Here is an 8553-nt window from a genome sequence, read left to right as displayed (position 1 = left end):
CTGTCCTTGGACTTTCTCAAGGTTAGAGCTCTACCACTTTAGCCACAGCACCATTTCTGGCTTTTTTTTCTATGTATGTGGTACCGAGGAATCGAACCCGGGTCTTCGTGCATGCTAGGCAAGCACTCTACCACTAGGGCAAACTCCGGCCCTCCTCCTTATTCTTTTAACTCTTCTTAAAAGTCCTTGCTATCTTTTGGGCCAGCAGTTTGTCCTAGTGGTAGTGTGCTTGCCTAGCATTCATGAAGACTGGGGTCTCATTTCTTGGTGGTGCTATGGCTCAAGTGGTAGAGCTGTATCCTTGAGAAAGCCCAAGGACAGTGCTCAGGCCCTGCGATCAAGCCCTGGACTGCCAAAAATTATTTTTTAAGTCTTTGCTATTTCTTTCAACTACTCTGGAGGAAAGAGTAAGTCCAATCTTCCACTTTTGTAATACGCTTCTTTGTGTATGAGTTAAAAAATGAAATGAATATCAGAATGCTCAACCCACTTTAATTGTTTTTATTTATTTATTTATTTTGGGGGTGTCTTGGGGCTTGAACTTGTCCTGGGCACTGTTCCCTGAGCACTTCAGCTCAAGGGTACCACCCTACACTTGAGCCAACCCCACTTCCCATTTACTTGAGGTTAATTGGAGATAAGAATCTCAGGTCCTTTTGTGCCCAGGATTCTCAGACCTCAGCCTCTTTAGTAGCTAGGATTACATGCAGGAGCCACCTCATTCAGCTCCTACTTTTAAAAAAATATACAACATTCTAGTTTCCAGTGACTCATGCCTGTAATCCTGAGATCTGAGGACAGCAGCTCTCAGTCAACCTGAGCAAGGATGTCTTTGAAACTCTTAACTCCAGGGAACCACCAAAAGAGCAGGAAGTGGAGCTGTGGCTCGAGTGGTAAAGTGCCAACCTTGAACTAAATAGCTCAGGGATAGGTTACATCCCTGAATTCAAGACCTGACACTAATATATTCTCCCTTTCCCTCTCTCTCTCCCTCCCCCTCCTCTCTCTCTCTCTCTCTCTCTCTGTCTCTCTCTCTCTGTCTCTGTCTCTGTCTCTCTCTCTCTCTCTCTCTCTCTCTCTCACACACACACACACACACACACACACAAACACATACACACTCACAAAACTATGGAGGAAAAGTGATGCATATGAAATGAGAATGAATGACTTCTAAAACTGAGCCCTGAAGCCAGGCTCTGGTGACCCACTTCTGTAATCCTAGATACTCAGGAAGCTGAGATCTGAAGATCATGGTTCAAAGCCACCCTTGGCATGAAGTCTGTGAGATGCTTATCTCCAATTAAACATCAGAAAACCAGAAGTGGCACTGTGGTCAAGGTGTAGTGCAGTAGCCTTGAGCTGAAGGCTCAGGAACAGCTCTCAGACTCTGAGTTCAAAAAGAAAAATCCAAACTGATCTCAGAGATAATCACATTGCATTCTGTAAACCATGCCTCATTGTTGTGTGGTGTTCCTGTCACAGACAGCAGCAGCAGCCTCCACCACCTCCTCCATCTCGTCGTCATCATCATCATCATCATCATCATCATCATCATCATCATCATTATCATCAACATCCTCTCAGTAAAGCCTTCCTCATGGTCCACAAAACACACCTCCAAATCCCTTCTCCATCCACCCTCAGCACTCACTCGCTTAAGCTGCCTCTCTCTTTAGCCATGATCCAGGTGGACAGGTCTGGAATTTTTTGTATATATGATGCCAGGGAATCAAACATAGAGCTCTGTGCATGCTAGGCGAGCACGCTACCCTAGGCCACACTCCCAGCCACGAGTCATGGAAATTTTTTATGATTCTGTCATCCCTATGTTTGAAATGTCCAGAGACTTGGCCTGTTAATACACACAGGTTGGTTAATTGTGCCCTGTGGGTATTAACCCTCAAAGGCCATGTAGAAGTCAAGGATGAGCCTTCCCTCTCCTGTCTCCAGGACACTGGTCCTATATCTGTCTCCTCATCACCACCATCTCTGCTCCTTCTGTGTCTTCATCTCTTTCCTGAGGACAGAGGCTGGATTTGTGCCGGGCACCAGAGCTGGGATCCTCATATCTGTCTACTTGGGCCATAGCTGAAGAGAGAAGCAGCTTAAGCAACTGAGTGGGCAGGATGGTTGGTGAAGGACTTGGAGACAAGGAGACTGCAAAGTGTATGTCCTCAGTGAATTTGCAGGTAGGGGTTGAAGGTTAGGGTTACCAGTATATGTAATGGAGAATTCTTTACATACTGTGCATTTTATTCTCATTTGTGGCTCACCAAATGTAGCAGGATATAAACGGTTCAAACCAGTTTCCTAAGTTCTCCTAAAGGCTGTATGAAAGGAGGAGGATGAAGAGGAGGAGGAAGAAGAGGAGGAGAAGAAGGAGAAATAGGAGGAGGAGGAGAAAGGAGGGGAATGAGTAGGAAGATTGTGATTATGGTGAAAATGACAAAAGGACATTACATCAATGAAACTTTTGGCAGAATGCCCTATGTCCTTCTCAGAGGTCTGGGTTTTAGGTCATTCTTGCTCATTTCATATCGTTCACCTTCTGTAGTGTGTGCATGTGTGTGCGTTCACACACACACACGTAGGTTCTGTGGCTTGAACTCGGGGCCTGGGTGCTCAGGTCCCGGAGGTTTTTGCTCAAAGCTACAGCTCCACTGCTTGCTTTTAGTCCTTCCTTTTTAATTGTAATTAATAGAAAAGTTACCGTTGTATTTGCCAGATAGAAAGTGCATTATTTCCCAAACACTGATACCATTTCTCATGTTTTTGTGCCCTTTTGCCTCTCCTTACCCACTCCCTTCATCTTGTTTCCTCCCTTCCTATCCAATTCCAAATAAACAAATGAATGAATATAGAATAAAACAGATAACAAGCTAAGATAGTGTAACAATATGAGAATACCCAAGGGACAATAAAAGAGATTAAAAATAACCTAGGACACTAAGAACAACAATTACGCATCATATGGCTCTTGTTTCCATATCCCGGAGGTCTTCTCAATTAGCTTCCAGCTCCTAACTTCCCGATTCAAAACAAGATATTCTCAGAATTCCCTGCCCCAGACTTGCTTCCACCTGTGAATCTCAGACCTCAGCCTCTGGAACAGTTAGGATTAGAAATTTGAGCCACCTACTCCTGGAACATTGTATATTTTTAACAAGCAGGCTGTTTCAGCTTCCTCCTATTCATGTGGTTAAACCATAGCTTACTTGATGAGAGTTGTTCCATAAAAATCCTTTCCTGCCACACTTTACTCAATTTGTGTGTGCATTCATACACATGACCCTATGTGCATTCATATAGTGTGATAATTGAGATTTAATTTTATGTTTTTATGTTTTATAGAAGGATACATGTCCTTTGTTTCTCTGAACCTGACTTATTTCACTCAATATCACATTTCCAGGCTTACTCATTACCCTAAAAATGCCATAATACAAGAAGAGGAAAGTTGAGAGGAACCAGAAGTAGATTTGTGCCTGCATGCTGTCACAGTGGAGATAAATAAGGAGTGACTCTTCATGGGATTGGATTTTCTTTCAGTGCGATAGAAATATTCACTGCACTAATGGATGGGAAACTGCTTTGTTCTCCTAACTCAATATTGCCCTAGCTTGACCTACTGCTGGCCCTTCCCCCAGGGGAATCTTCCTGAAATCCTCCAGCCCAGTTTACAACCCAGAATCTCAATCTACACATGAAAGCCCACTCTCCAGCCCTCTCAGTGGATGGGCTTCCTAGATCCTAGGGCAGGGCACTGGCTCCAAAAGTAGGCTCCTATACGGAGACATGCATCATAAATGTGTATATTCTTGGATTTCTCCTGCTGCCCTGGAACCTGTTCCCCCACACTACATTACAAGAATGGGCTGTACTGTCAGGTGACCTTGCTCTAGCCAGCCTTTATCTTCTTGCTTTCCAACACAACTGCGTGTCACTGGGGCACATATGGAGACAAAAGCCTGAGGAACAAGGCATCCGAGATTGAGAAGGTTCTAGAAGTAGAGAATTGCCACAATTCACAAACACTAGTATACTGTACTGCATAGGTGGTGCAAAATTCAAGCTTGTAAAGGTGGTGCAAAATTCAAGCTTGTAAATACTTGACTTTCAAGTAATTAGAGCTGACAATTCCTGGATATGTGTTTTATTTTCTATCAAGATGTTTTTGTCTTTGAGCAGATGTGCAGGTGATAAAGAAGCACAAAATCTAACCCTCGTTACACATTTTCGTCTACTTAGAATCTCAGAGGATCCAAAATTACAACCCATGCTCTTTGGACTCTTCCTGTCCATGTATTTGACCACCTTATTGGGAAATCTGCTCGTCATCCTGGCCGTCAGCTCAGACCCCCACACCCACACCCCCATGTACTTCTTCCACTCCATCCTTTCCTTGGATGACATCTGCTTCATCTCCACCACCGTACCCAAAATGCTGGTGAAACTCCTGAGTCACAGCAGAGCCATCTCCTGTGCAGGCTGCCTCACACAGATGTGTCTCTTCACCATTTTTGACTGCATGGATGCTATACTTCTTACTGTGATGGCCTATGACTGCTTTGTGGCCATCTGTCACCCCGTGAATTACCCTCTCATCTTGAACCCTCGTCTCTGTGTCTCCTTGGTTCTGCTGTCACTTGTTGTCAGCTTCTTGGGAAGGACAACCGCACGTGTGGATGGCATTGCAGATGACCAATTTCAAGGAATTGGAAATCCCAAGTTTCTTCTGTGACCCTTCTCAAGTCCTGGATCTTTCCTGTAAGCACACATTCACAAATGGTATCTTCAAATATGTGGTGGCTACCATATATGGATTTCCTCCAATCTTTGGAATCCTTTTCTCTTACTATAAAATTATTTCTTCAGTTCTGCAAATTCCATCATCAGGTGGTTAGTACAAAGCCTTCTCCACCTGTGGCTCTCACCTGTCAGTGGTGTGTTTATTCTTTGGGACAGGATTGGGAGTTTATTTTGCATCAGCAGTGTCACATTCTCCCCGGGGCAGCGCTGTGTCCTCAGTGATGTCACTCCTTTCCTGAACCCCTTCATCTACAGCCTGAGGACCAGGGAAATCAAAAGAGCCCTGAGCAGGTTCTACAAACCAGGAGCTGACATCAGGAGGTAGGAAATACATCTGTAATATGGTTTTGCGGAAGGAAGAATAGTTAACCCTCAGTCCTGTAAATCCTACCTCTCTGAACACATTATTTGTATTGTCTGGTTTCATTAGTATCATTCATGACACACGAATACTGGAAAAAGTTGCTGGTTAGGTCAAGGTGTTTCTTGAAGTAGGGGTTCCGTTTTGTGTTTTTTTCATATATTTTTATTGTAATTAATAGAAGGGTTACATTATATTCACCCGATAGAAGGTACATTACTTCACGAATATTGATATCCTTTCTCATGACATGGTCCCCATTTCCCTTCCCTCCTCTCCCCACTCCTCTTGATTTCCCCCTTCCCTCTCCTATTTCAAATAACCAATTAAGCACATATGAGATATATCAGATAACGAGGTGAAATATTGTAACAATATGAAATAACCAAGGGAGAGCAAAAGAGATGAGAGATAACAGTATATTAAGGAAAACAATAACTCATTATATGGCTTTTGTTTCCTTATCCTGGAGGTCCTTACATTTAGTGTCATACTATTTGGCCTAATGTCTCCAGATTTTGTTCTATTGTAAATCTCTGCTAGGAGAGCCCAAGTTTTCTACTGATTATGACAAATGAGGGAAACCATTGAGCCTATGTTCCTTTGAGTGTGGCTTACTTCACTTAATATAGTTTTGTAATACAAAAATTTTAAATTTGTATAGGCAGCACATGTCTGGAGATGGTTGCCCAACAAACTGAATTTTACAGTGGTTGAGATGTGAATTTTCTATCATGGATAACTTATCTCAATCAAAGTGCACAAATGGAGATCTTTTCTATTTTGGTAGCACTGTTACTTGAACTCAGGACTTTCTTCTTTCTTGGCAAATGATGTACAACCAGATTTTTTGTTTGTTTGTAGTCACTGTATAGAAAGGATTTAGGGGTTATTAATGCACAGGTGTGTTCAGATGCTCATATCACATGGTCAGCCTCTAGGTGCTGACTAATGAAAGCAAGGTGGGTACTTTTTGCTCTTGTTAGCTTGCTTGTTGCTTGTTCATTTGTACCTGTCCTTGGGCTTGAACTCAGGGCCTGGATACTTTCCCTGAGCTTTTTTGCTCCAGGCTATTATTCTCCTACTTCACCCATAGCTCGACCTCTTGCTGTCTCTGTGTGTATGAGTGTGTGTGCTGTGTGTGTGTTTAATTGGATATAAAATTCGAATGGACTTCCCAGCCACGGATGGCTTTGAAATGAAATTCCCAGGTCTATGCCTCCTGAGTGTGTAGGATTCTGGGTGTGAAGCACAGGCACACAGGGAAAGCAATAAATGAACATTACTTGTGACTTGGTAGGAAAATGAATACATAAGCTATTTTACATTGCTGAGGGTTTATTGATTTAGAGAACACGGTTGAGACAAATCAAATGATGTAAGATAAATAATGTAAAAGGCGTGGCTCATCATGTATTTTTAACTTATGGAGAGATGAATGTGTTTTGGTGTCACTTGTGTGCTTGGCTCTCCACATATACTTAATTGAAACATTTTAACAAAAGTTTGTATTTCACAGAAAACATAGATCGTATATCATTTAATAATTCGACTAAGCTACTTTCTCTCTTTAACACTTTTTATCTTGACTTACTTGCAGCAACAGATTTCAGATTAACATGTCCCTGTACTTGTATAATGTATGTTCATCTGAGGCATCTGTTCCATCATTCTCCTTTTCCACCTTCCTTATCACCAATAGACACATTCTTATCCAGATTTCATTTTTAAACAAATAAACAGTGAGTATTATCACAGCATTGTCCTTTGGCTACTTCTTTCCATTCATTCCACTACTTCATACTGGAAGTCCACTCCAGATACTGATATTCGGGATATTTCTGTTGTTAAATTGTCTGGGGACTATTTGATAGACTTAAAACTTGGAATTGAATTCCTGCATATGCTGTAATTAGCCATATTTTTGCCAGTCCGGGGGTTTGAACACAGGGTCTGGACACTGTCCTTGGGCTTTCTCAAGGCTGTAGCTCAAGGCCACATGAGTCACAGCACCACTTCCAGCTTTTTCTATGTATGTGGTACCGAGGAATACAATCAGATCTTTGTGAATGCTAGACAAACAGTCCATCAACAGGCCAAACTCCTGGACCTCATTAGCCGTATTTTAGAGGCTGTCATCTGGGCATAGAACTTGGAAGCTTTGCTGTCCAGAGGACACAGCTAAAATCTATTGTATTGGACATTCTTTCCCCCCATCCATGTTAGTGAGTTCATTGAGATTTGTAAGCTTTGGATCAATTTTCTAATTGGGCATCTATCTCATTTCTCTCAGAGTTCCACGAAGAGAACATCTTATTTAGGGGATTATATACTGATCACAAAACAGAGCCACAGGGGTCACAGTTAGAGACGAGTATAGGAAGTGCAATAATCAGATAGATGATTGAAAAGGAAGAAACCCAGTAACTAAATGTCAATCACCATTGCCTACATGCCAGGAATACTTTGATACACTGTCAGCAAATTCCTCAATTCCTAAAATTACTTCAGGAAGAAGCAGATATAATATCGGGTGTCGGGAGCAAGAGTGGAATCAAACTGTACTTTGATTTGCATCAGATAATTGCTTGTTTGTCTTATTGTTTTTTGGCCTTCTCCTGTTCAATTGATCTGAGATTTACCATATGAATGTAACCCCCAACAGTTCCCTGATTAACCATCTGGATGTAACACCTGGCAGTGCCCTGGTCTCAAGAAGGGATATAAACTTTGAGTTGAGAATAAACGGGGCGCTGCAGTTTTTGCCTGGGCTGCAGACCTCCCGGACCCGATGTGTTTGTCTCTCTTTTAATTTTTCCAGTCCCTGCCCCCTATTTCAGGAACCCCAATTTGCTGCCGATAGGCCCCGGCATCTGGTGCCCGAACAGGGACCCTGAAAATCTGGGACGACGGTGGAGGACCCCTCTGTGGTGAGTAACACATCGTAGGACTATTAAGAGAGGATCTTAAGAGAGTGTATAGTCAGGAGTAAAAATTATGGGTCAAGTTAATAGCCATAGGTCATTTGGACCTATCTTAACAGACCTACGTGAAGCCCACGGAACGTGGGTGGAAAAAGGGGTGCTTCAGAGCTTCCTACAGTTTGTCGAGGAGGCATGCCCGAGGTTTTTAGAGGAGAAATTCCAAAAAACCTGGCAGCAGATAGGAAAAAGAATTCAAGAATATTATAATGTATATGGCCCCGAAAAGACCCCAGTAGAGGCTATTGATGTATGGAATCTAGTAAATGAATGCATAGATCCTCAACATGAGAATGCTGAACTTAATCTTGAATTGAGGGAAATTTATGAGTTAAAGGACCCTTCTGAAAAACCTGAGGCTGAGCCATATGCAGCAGCCCAATAGAGTCTAAGTGAGAT

At 42.5% G+C, this 8553-nt stretch overlaps 1 pseudogene; it reads left to right on the top strand.

The window, feature by feature from the left end:
- The first annotated feature begins 3798 nt into the window (after nucleotides 1-3798).
- On the top strand, nucleotides 3799-5051 carry LOC150068130 (olfactory receptor 7E178-like; annotated as a pseudogene).
- Nucleotides 5052-8553: the final 3502 nt, after the last annotated feature.

This window comes from Megascapheus bottae, chromosome 1, assembly GCF_031878675.1.
Source record: "Megascapheus bottae isolate mThoBot1 chromosome 1, mThoBot2.hap1, whole genome shotgun sequence".
NCBI classification, from domain to species: Eukaryota; Metazoa; Chordata; class Mammalia; order Rodentia; family Geomyidae; genus Megascapheus; species Megascapheus bottae.
The sequence above is the reverse complement of the archived record's forward strand: the minus strand, read 5'-3'. Positions and strand labels throughout refer to the sequence as shown.